Source organism: Puma concolor, chromosome D1 (genome assembly GCF_028749965.1).
Source record: "Puma concolor isolate L17-30 chromosome D1, mPumCon1.1.hap2, whole genome shotgun sequence".
NCBI classification, from domain to species: Eukaryota; Metazoa; Chordata; class Mammalia; order Carnivora; family Felidae; genus Puma; species Puma concolor.
The window spans coordinates 40,715,305-40,723,594 of record NC_141676.1 but is presented as its reverse complement, the minus strand read 5'-3'; the positions used below and the strand labels follow the sequence as shown (position 1 = coordinate 40,723,594).

Sequence of the window (8,290 nt, the reverse complement as noted above, 5' to 3'; positions counted from 1 at the left end):
CGCACTGGGAAATTAATTGTGGCATTCATTGGGTGGCCCCGGCTTCTCTCTCAGGGTTTCAGGCAGACACAAAGATGCTTCCCTTCACCCAACTGGATGTAAAACATCTATGTCCTTTACAGCTTTGCTCCATATTGTAAGTGAACAATGGGCGGGTCTCAAGTCTAAAAGCTTCTAAAGACCGTTAAGGACTTGAGAGCTCGGGGTGGAAGTCAATATGGCACTGAGCCACACACAGTGGCCATGAGTTCAGATCACCTCTGAGTTGACCTAAGACATCCTGGCTCTTTCGAATGACGGTCTCCTTAGTGGTTTAGTGCATGGTCCCAGGAGCCAAAGTAACTGCGTTCAAATCCCTGCTTTGTGCCTCTCTAGCTACGTGGCCTTTGGCAAGACACTTAATCAGTCTGTGCCTCAGTTTCCCTATCTACCGATTAGACCTTATAATAACATTTACCTCGTAGGGTTGTTGTGAGGGTCAAATAAGTAAATGGGAAGAAAGCACTTAGAACAAAGCCAAAGAACTCTACTGACACCAGGCCATGGAAGTGCCAGATAATGTTACTTCAGCTAAAATTGAAATGAATGGTTGGTGATCTTTGCTGCTGATGGTCTAGATGTTCACAGTGTCATCAAGATCAAATAGAAAAACAAGACTAAGAATGAGAAGTCTTGGGTTCCAGCCCCACCTGTTGGTCCCCAAATGTCTGGATAATTCATTTACCTTACTCAGTCTCTGTCTTCTCATCTGTTGGATGAGGTAATAATTGTTCCAGTTATATGTCACCTCGTAACAAATCACCTCCAAAGTCAGTGACTTAAAATAACAACCATTTTATTATAATTTATAATTTTGTGGGTTAGGAACTCGGGCAGGGCTCAGCTGAGTGATTCTTCTGCTCCATATGGCATCGTGTGGAGTAAGGTCACTTGTGGGATTCAACCAGCGATGAGTTGACCTGGAGGGTAGAAGATGGTTTCACCCAACGTACGGGGCCTTGGCTGGAGAGATGCCTCGAAGGCTGGGCTCAGGTGGAACTCTGAGCTGGAGCACCTACATCGGGCTGCATCAGCGTGGTGGCTTGAGGGTTTGAAGTCCGATGCTCCCAGAGACAGTGTTCCGAATGACAGAGGATGGGAACTGCCAGCTTCATAAGGCCTGGCTTTGGGAACTGGCACAGGGTCACTTCTGCCATATTCTATCAGAGTGGAAATAGAGCCCACTCAGATTCAAGGGGATGGGACATAGACTTCGCCTCTGGATGGGCAGTGTGTCAAAGAATTTGCCATCTTCAATCTTCGAGATGATTCTGGCCTTATGATCATGGCGTGTGGACACCAAGTACTGTGCTAACATGGTGAGTGTGAAAGGGAGCTATCTGTTGTCTTTTTCGAAGGTCTCTCCTTGGCTCATGATGGTGACGTACGCAGAAGAGCTTCAAGGCTTTGATCCCACTGTGTTACAGAAATCTGGAACTTCCAACATGTCAAAGACTCCAAGCCTGTTGGAGGAGGCAAAGTAAATGTCATAGCTATGTAAAACTTGAATGCGCTGCCTTTGTGAGGAAGTGAGCATCCTGTCACTGAAGGTATTAGGGCCAAGCTAAATGACCACTTCTTGAGGATTTTCAAAGTGGTCTGGTGTGAACGGTGAAGCTATATGACATGTGAGGTAGACTTCGGGGATGAGAGTTTATGAATCTTCAGTTTCTGGGGGAAGCCTCTGGGTCTTGTTCTCTCAGTCTAGAGTGCTAGGATGAAGACAGTTCAGAGCGACTCACAGGGCTTTGTGACTACACCCAGTGGGTCCCGGGCCAGAAGCAAAACCTGCCTCTGCAGATAGTCCCCACCACCGACTTGGGAGACAGGGAAAGGGAGTCAGCATCTTGAGCAGATATTGGGGGATGGGGAGCAGGCTGTGCTACGCATGTTATAGGCATGATCTCATTAGATCCTCACGCTTACCTTGAAAGATGGTGGTGTTCTCCTGATTTCTTAGATCTGGAAACTGAGGTACAGAGAGGTTAAACTCCTTGCCATGGAGTTCAGGACTCATCCCCAGGCCTGTAGGCCTCCCAAACCCAGCCTCTTCCCACTTCTACATTCCACTCCCGTCAGTGGGAATACACTGTGCTCACTGGGCTTCCTTTGGTGGCCCATGACAGAGACGCCATTAGGATGGCATTGGGTAACAGGGGGCGTTTAATGGAAGGTAGTAGATAAGCACCTAGACCAAGCAAACCCCAGGGAGGGTAAAAGAACAGCTGAGCTTAAGGAACTCAGTAGCCATGCCTGGGACAGCCAGTAAGTCTCTTTCAGTAGCTCCTGCCTTGGTTTCTCTCGGCCTGTTGGCAGAATTCTTCTTTCGTGCCACAGGCTGACCTTATTTAGGTGGCAGACAGCATGGCCACTAACCACTCACGAGATTTCTTACATGCAGCTGTAGATCCTGTGGGTGTTTGTTTCAGAGAGAGTGTGTAAAGGAAAACAGACTGAGTCACTTAATCCCTGCTTTTAAAAAATCCCAAGGAAGGGAGGAATTCATTGGTTCAGCTTGGGTCAGGTGTCCCCAGTGGACAGATTAACCATGGCTTAGGGTGGGTGGGAGGGTCCCTGTAAGACTAGGATGGAATGGGCAGGCCGGGAGAAGAAGGAAGACTAGCGCTGGTCGGCAAGGCTGGAAATGACCACTGTGTCTTTTAGATGGGAGTCATTCCTACAGCTCATGGCAGGACCAAAGAGCCATAAATCACACCTCACTTCCAAGTTCAGCCTGTAGGAAGCCCCACCTTCCATAGTGAGAAGGCAGTCTGCCTAGATGTGTCTTAGACCAGCTTGTCTAGGATACAGAGCCTGAAGCAAAGATGAAGATTTGGATGCTTCATTTGGGGGCTGCCAACCCAGGCCACGAAGGTGAGACAAAAGGGAAATGAGGTGAGAGGATGCGAAACAACGCTGTGGTGTCTTACCTTGATGGCTGTTGTCTCACAAAGAGCCGTGGAGAAACACCCAGGTCACCACACAAGATCTCTTGGCTTGGCGCATGGGGATTCTGTGAACGGGCAGCAAGAGGAGACTGTGGTGAAATAGTCCATGGAGAGAAGAAGAGAAGGGAAGGATGTGGCCAGCATGCCCCAGTGGGAGTTCACTCTTCTTAATGACTGTGTCCCCCAGTGCCATCAGCAGCCTCTGGGATGTCAGTTCTCACACCAGGCTGCATAGTATTTCATCCAAGTCTAGAAGAGGTCAGAGGAGCCAGGACCTCTGGGCAGGTGGCTGGGAAGGGCCCCCACACCTAGGACTTATAAGAGGTTTGGCAGAATCACGTGGGCCCAAGTGAGGCACAGCAGCAGCCAAGGGAGAGTGAGAAGCCTTGAGAAGGCCTTTGGGACTGTTCATAAGATTTATGTCCCAAGGACTTTGGGAAGTGACTGGATTTCTCTGAGCCTCAGTGTCCTCAACTGTAAAATGGGTTTGATAGTACCCACCCATCTTCCAGATCAGAAATCGTATCAGTTCCAGATGAGTGTGGTGCCCAGCACCTAGCCAGCACGAAGCACAGAGCGACTATTATCTGTAGGGTTATGAGTGGCTCCGCTCTGGTGACGTTAGCATGGCTGCATTCCCTGGGGGAAAACCATTGAGTTTTGATAAAAACTCTTGAGCTATGGGAATGCAAGCTGGTGCAGCCACTCTGGAAAACAGTGTGGAGGCTCCTCAAAAAACTAAAAATAGAACTACCCTACGACCCAGCAATTGCACTACTAGGCATTTATCCAAGGGATACAGGTGTGCTGTTTCGAAGGGACACATGCACCCCCATGGTTATGGCAGCACTGTCAACAATAGCCAAAGTATGGAAACAGCCCAAATGTCCATCGATGGATGAATGGATAAAGAAGATGTGGGATATATATACAATGGAGTATTACTCGGCAGTCAAAAAGAATGAAATCTTGCCATTTGCAGCTACGTGGATGGAACTGGAGGGTATTATGCTAAGTGAAATTAGTCAGAGAAAGACAAAAATCATATGACTTCACTTATATGGGGACTTTAAGAGACAAAACAGATGAACATAAGGGAAGGGAAACAAAAATAATATAAAAACAGGGAGGGGGACGAAACAGAAGAGACTCATAAATATGGAGAACACACTGAGGGTTACAGGAGGGATTAAGGAGGGGGGGTGGGCTAGATGGGTAAGGGGCACTAAGGAATCTACTCCTGGAATCATTGTTGCACTATCTGCTAACTAATTTGGATGTAAATTAAAAAAAAAAACAAACAATAAAATGAAAAAAATAAAAATACAGGGGCGCCTGGGTGGCGCAGTCGGTTAAGCGTCCGACTTCAGCCAGGTCACGATCTCGTGGTCCGTGAGTTCGAGCCCCGCATCAGGCTCTGGGCTGATGGCTCAGAGCCTGGAGCCTGTTTCCGATTCTGTGTCTCCCTCTCTCTCTGCCCCTCCCCCGTTCATGCTCTGTCTCTCTCTGTCCCAAAAATAAATAAACGTTGAAAAAAAATTAAAAAAAAATACATAAAAATTAAAAAAAAAAACAAAACTCTTGAGCTAGAATATTGGGTGGATTCACAGATCTGAGAGAGAGATGAAAAGAGGAGGAAAATGCCGTCCAGAAAAGAAATGCATAAAGTACCTGTCCATTGCTCACTCCTCACATAGGATCTACTGCGTATTTTGTGGGGATCACTGCAAAATGGACACCCATGGCCCCTCGTTTAAAAATTATTAAGAATTTGAAGTTGGCAGAAGCAGAGCACTAAAGCAAGCATGGGCCCTTCTGAACGCAGAGCCCTATGCAACTATATAGGTCACACGCCCACGACACCATCCCCATCCCCACACTTACACATTGTCACCGTGAAGCATATGCTGCTGTGGGCCAGAACTTGGCAATGATCCCTTTTCCCTAGCAGCGTCTCTCCCTGCCTGTGCCCGCTTGATGGGGTCTTGGAAGCATCCTAGAAGGGGGAGAGATTTGGAGCGGATTGAAAATGCCTCTACCTGAGCCCTGATGGTGTCATGAGCGAGTCAATGTATAATGTAGCGTTTAAGGGCAACTATAGAACATATACGTATATATAGATTTTTTCTGTTGATGCGATTCTATGTACTTACAGGAGTGTTGCCATGGTGATTGGCAGGGCCAGCTGTTGTTTCATTTCCCCCAAAGAATTGTATGGTAATGATGGCCCCCTGGAGAGTTCCCCTGGGGCAAGGAATGATATTAAAAATCTGCAAATCAATGAACAGGTAGTGTATAGAACCTCATTCTCATTAGTTGTAATTAACAGGATTTTACAGCACATTGATGAGAAGTGGCCAACTTGGGATAGAAATGTAGAGAGTGGACTGCTTTTAAATTTTTTTTTTTCAACGTTTTTTATTTATTTTTGGGACAGAGAGAGACAGAGCATGAACGGGGGAGGGGCAGAGAGAGAGGGAGACACAGAATCAGAAACAGGCTCCAGGCTCCGAGCCATCAGCCCAGAGCCCGACGCGGGGCTCGAACTCACGGACCGCGAGATCGTGACCTGGCTGAAGTCGGCCGCTTAACCGACTGCGCCACCCAGGCGCCCCAAGAGTGGACTGCTTTTAGAGCCTGAGTGTGAATCTTTATTGTCACTTAATAGCTGTGTCACTGAATTCCTCGGAGCCTCAGTTTCCTCATTTAGAAAATTGGGATCATTGTGCCAAACTGTGGGGGCATTCAAATTAAGGTATGTGAAACACTTAGCTCAGTTTCCGGAATATTGTGGACATGTATTACATGGTTGCTCTGATGGTGATATTAGTGATAATAATTAATAATAATAATGCAACTTCCATTTATCGAGGAATCCCACCTATTGTCCTAATGTTTACCTACATTGTTTCATTTAATTTTTATAAGCAACCCTATCAGGTGAGTAAATTGTCATCTTCATTTTATAGATGAGGACACAGAAAGGTTAAGAGACTTGCCTGAGGTTACATAGCTAGTAAATGACAATGTCAGGATTCAGACCTCTGAGGTCTAACTATAGAACCCAAGCTCTTAAGTGCTATATACAGTGTCCCTGGGATAAGGATTAATAAAGACATGAAACCCGAAAAACACTGGGAGCTATGCGGTCTTCTAGATTTCAGGTTGGTTCTGGAAGATGGGTCCTTGATGAAATGGGAATACATTTCTTTCTGTAGCAAAGGCAGTGGTGAGGCAAGATTGGGGGAGAGGGATGTTTGAATAAGGGTCTACTGGTGGGGACTGCTCTGTGGACCAGCCTTGCTCAGTCTCAGGGGTTCAGAGATCTCTTCCTAGGACTGTCTCACCCATTCCTCTGGAGCTGTAGCAGCTCCTACCCTGGTCTGAATTATGGGTCAGGATCAGAGTCAGGATCAGTGGGTTGACTCACTGACTACCCCCTCCAACGGACCTTCCTCCCCAGGGCTCTGGGGCTGATGATCTTCGTCTTCTTCCGAGCTAAACAAAAACAAATAAGTATTCAAGCACAAAACCAGACTTCTCTCTAGTCCGATCTGGTTCCTCAAATCTGGCAGGTAACTCCTCTCCCCAAGACCTCTGCACTCGTCCCTCTCACTTTCTTTTTTTTTTTTTTTTTTTAACATTTATTTATTTTTGGGACAGAGAGAGACAGAGCATGAACGGGGGAGGGGCAGAGAGAGAGGAGACACAGAATCGGAAACAGGCTCCAGGCTCTGAGCCATCAGCCCAGAGCCCGACGCGGGGCTCGAACTCACGGACCGCGAGATCGTGACCTGGCTGAAGTCGGATGCTTAACCGACTGCGCCACCCAGGCGCCCCAGTCCCTCTCACTTTCTGAGCTGCTCGCTCCAGCCCTCACCCCTAGTCCCACTGTTGTTGGACAGATACCTGATCATCCTTCATATCTGAGGGAAATATTTCTTCCTCAGGGAAGCCTTCCCTGACTACCCCCGATCTCAGGCTATGCTAAGTCCTCCTGTTATACACTCCTACAGCCACCTGTCTGCCTTTTGTATCGTTTATGAAAACTTTAATTAACTATGAGAGTAATGATTTGATTAAGATCTGTCTCTCTTAGTAAATCTTTTATTACTCTTGTATCCCTTAATGCTTATAACAATGACCGACTCTGAATTTGCTGAATAAACAGATGAACGGATATAACCTCCAAAGTCCTCCCATCTGCACTGGGGGGAAAGCTTGTGCCTCGCAAGGGGAAAACGTCATAGCTTTTCCGGCTTCCTCAATAGTTGGCGGGATGGCTGTGGTCCTACCAAGTGTTCAAGAGAAAACAAAACAGAGTCATTACATAGCAGGTCAGCATGGGAAGGAAGAGAAGAAAGTAAAATTCCTAAGCATGTATTGCAGTTCGAATTTAGTCCTCAAAACCCCTGAAATACAGGGGAAATGATTTGCATTTGACAAATGAGGAAACAAAAAAAAGAACAGAGCATTAATTAGGGCAAATTAGTCCTTACTCTGCACTCCAGTGCTCTGTCCTGTAAAATGAGGATAGAGATAGGTGGCTGGGACAACCCTTGAGATCCCTTTCAACCTGGGGGTGCCTGAATGGCTCAGTCGGTTAATCGTCCGACTCTTGATTTCAGCTCAGGTCATGATCTCATGGTTCGTGGATTCAAGCCCCCCATCTGACTCTGCACTGACAGTGTGGAACCTGCTTGGGATCCTCTCCCTCCCTCTCTCTCTGCTCCTCCCCTGCTCATACATTCTCTCTCTCTCTCTCTCTCTCTCTCTCTCTCTCTCTCTCTCTCTCCAAAACTTAAAAAAGGATCCCTTTCAACTTGGTCCTTCTGACTGAAGTTTAGCCTCCTGATGTCCATCTGTGTATGTGTGTGTGTCTGTAAGTACACAAAATTATCTGGAACAGGAACGTTGTCATTAGTACAAATGCAGGGGCTGCAAATTCTCGGAGGAGCACCCAGCCTTAGATAATTACATCCCAACGTTTGGACAGGAGTGTCCCTGTCCTGTGCACCCTGGGGAGGCTGGAGTATCTTGTTCAGCTTTTATACTATGCCATAGGAAGGATTATAAAGGGATTAGATGCAAATGCATTTAAGATTTGGCTGAATCAGGCTTGTATTTCCAGCTCTGATAGTGGGATATTTATTCAACTCAGGATCATAGGATGCTTCTCCTAGCTTTTTCCTGCTGAGCTGTGATAAATGATAATGCAATCAGCAGAAGCAAGTTGGGAAGGTAATCAGTTGTCCCACCTTCTTTTTGCTGGTTCTTTGGATTTCACCAATGTTTACCCCCTT

The 8,290-nt window shown here is 46.8% G+C and overlaps 1 long non-coding RNA gene across 2 annotated transcripts; it reads right to left on the bottom strand.

Moving 5' to 3' along the window:
* Positions 1-818: 818 nt before the first annotated feature.
* Positions 819-5,102, bottom strand: LOC147576605 (uncharacterized). 2 transcript variants are annotated; one of them, XR_015240958.1, is made up of 3 exons: positions 4,872-5,102; positions 2,970-3,052; positions 819-1,502 (listed from the first exon to the last, which is right to left on the bottom strand). It is a non-coding gene; the product is annotated as an uncharacterized LOC147576605 (long non-coding RNA). The 2 variants fall into 2 exon arrangements; XR_015240959.1 differs by lacking the exons at positions 2,970-3,052; positions 4,872-5,102 and adding an exon at positions 1,966-2,011.
* Between the last annotated feature and the right edge of the window lie 3,188 nt (positions 5,103-8,290).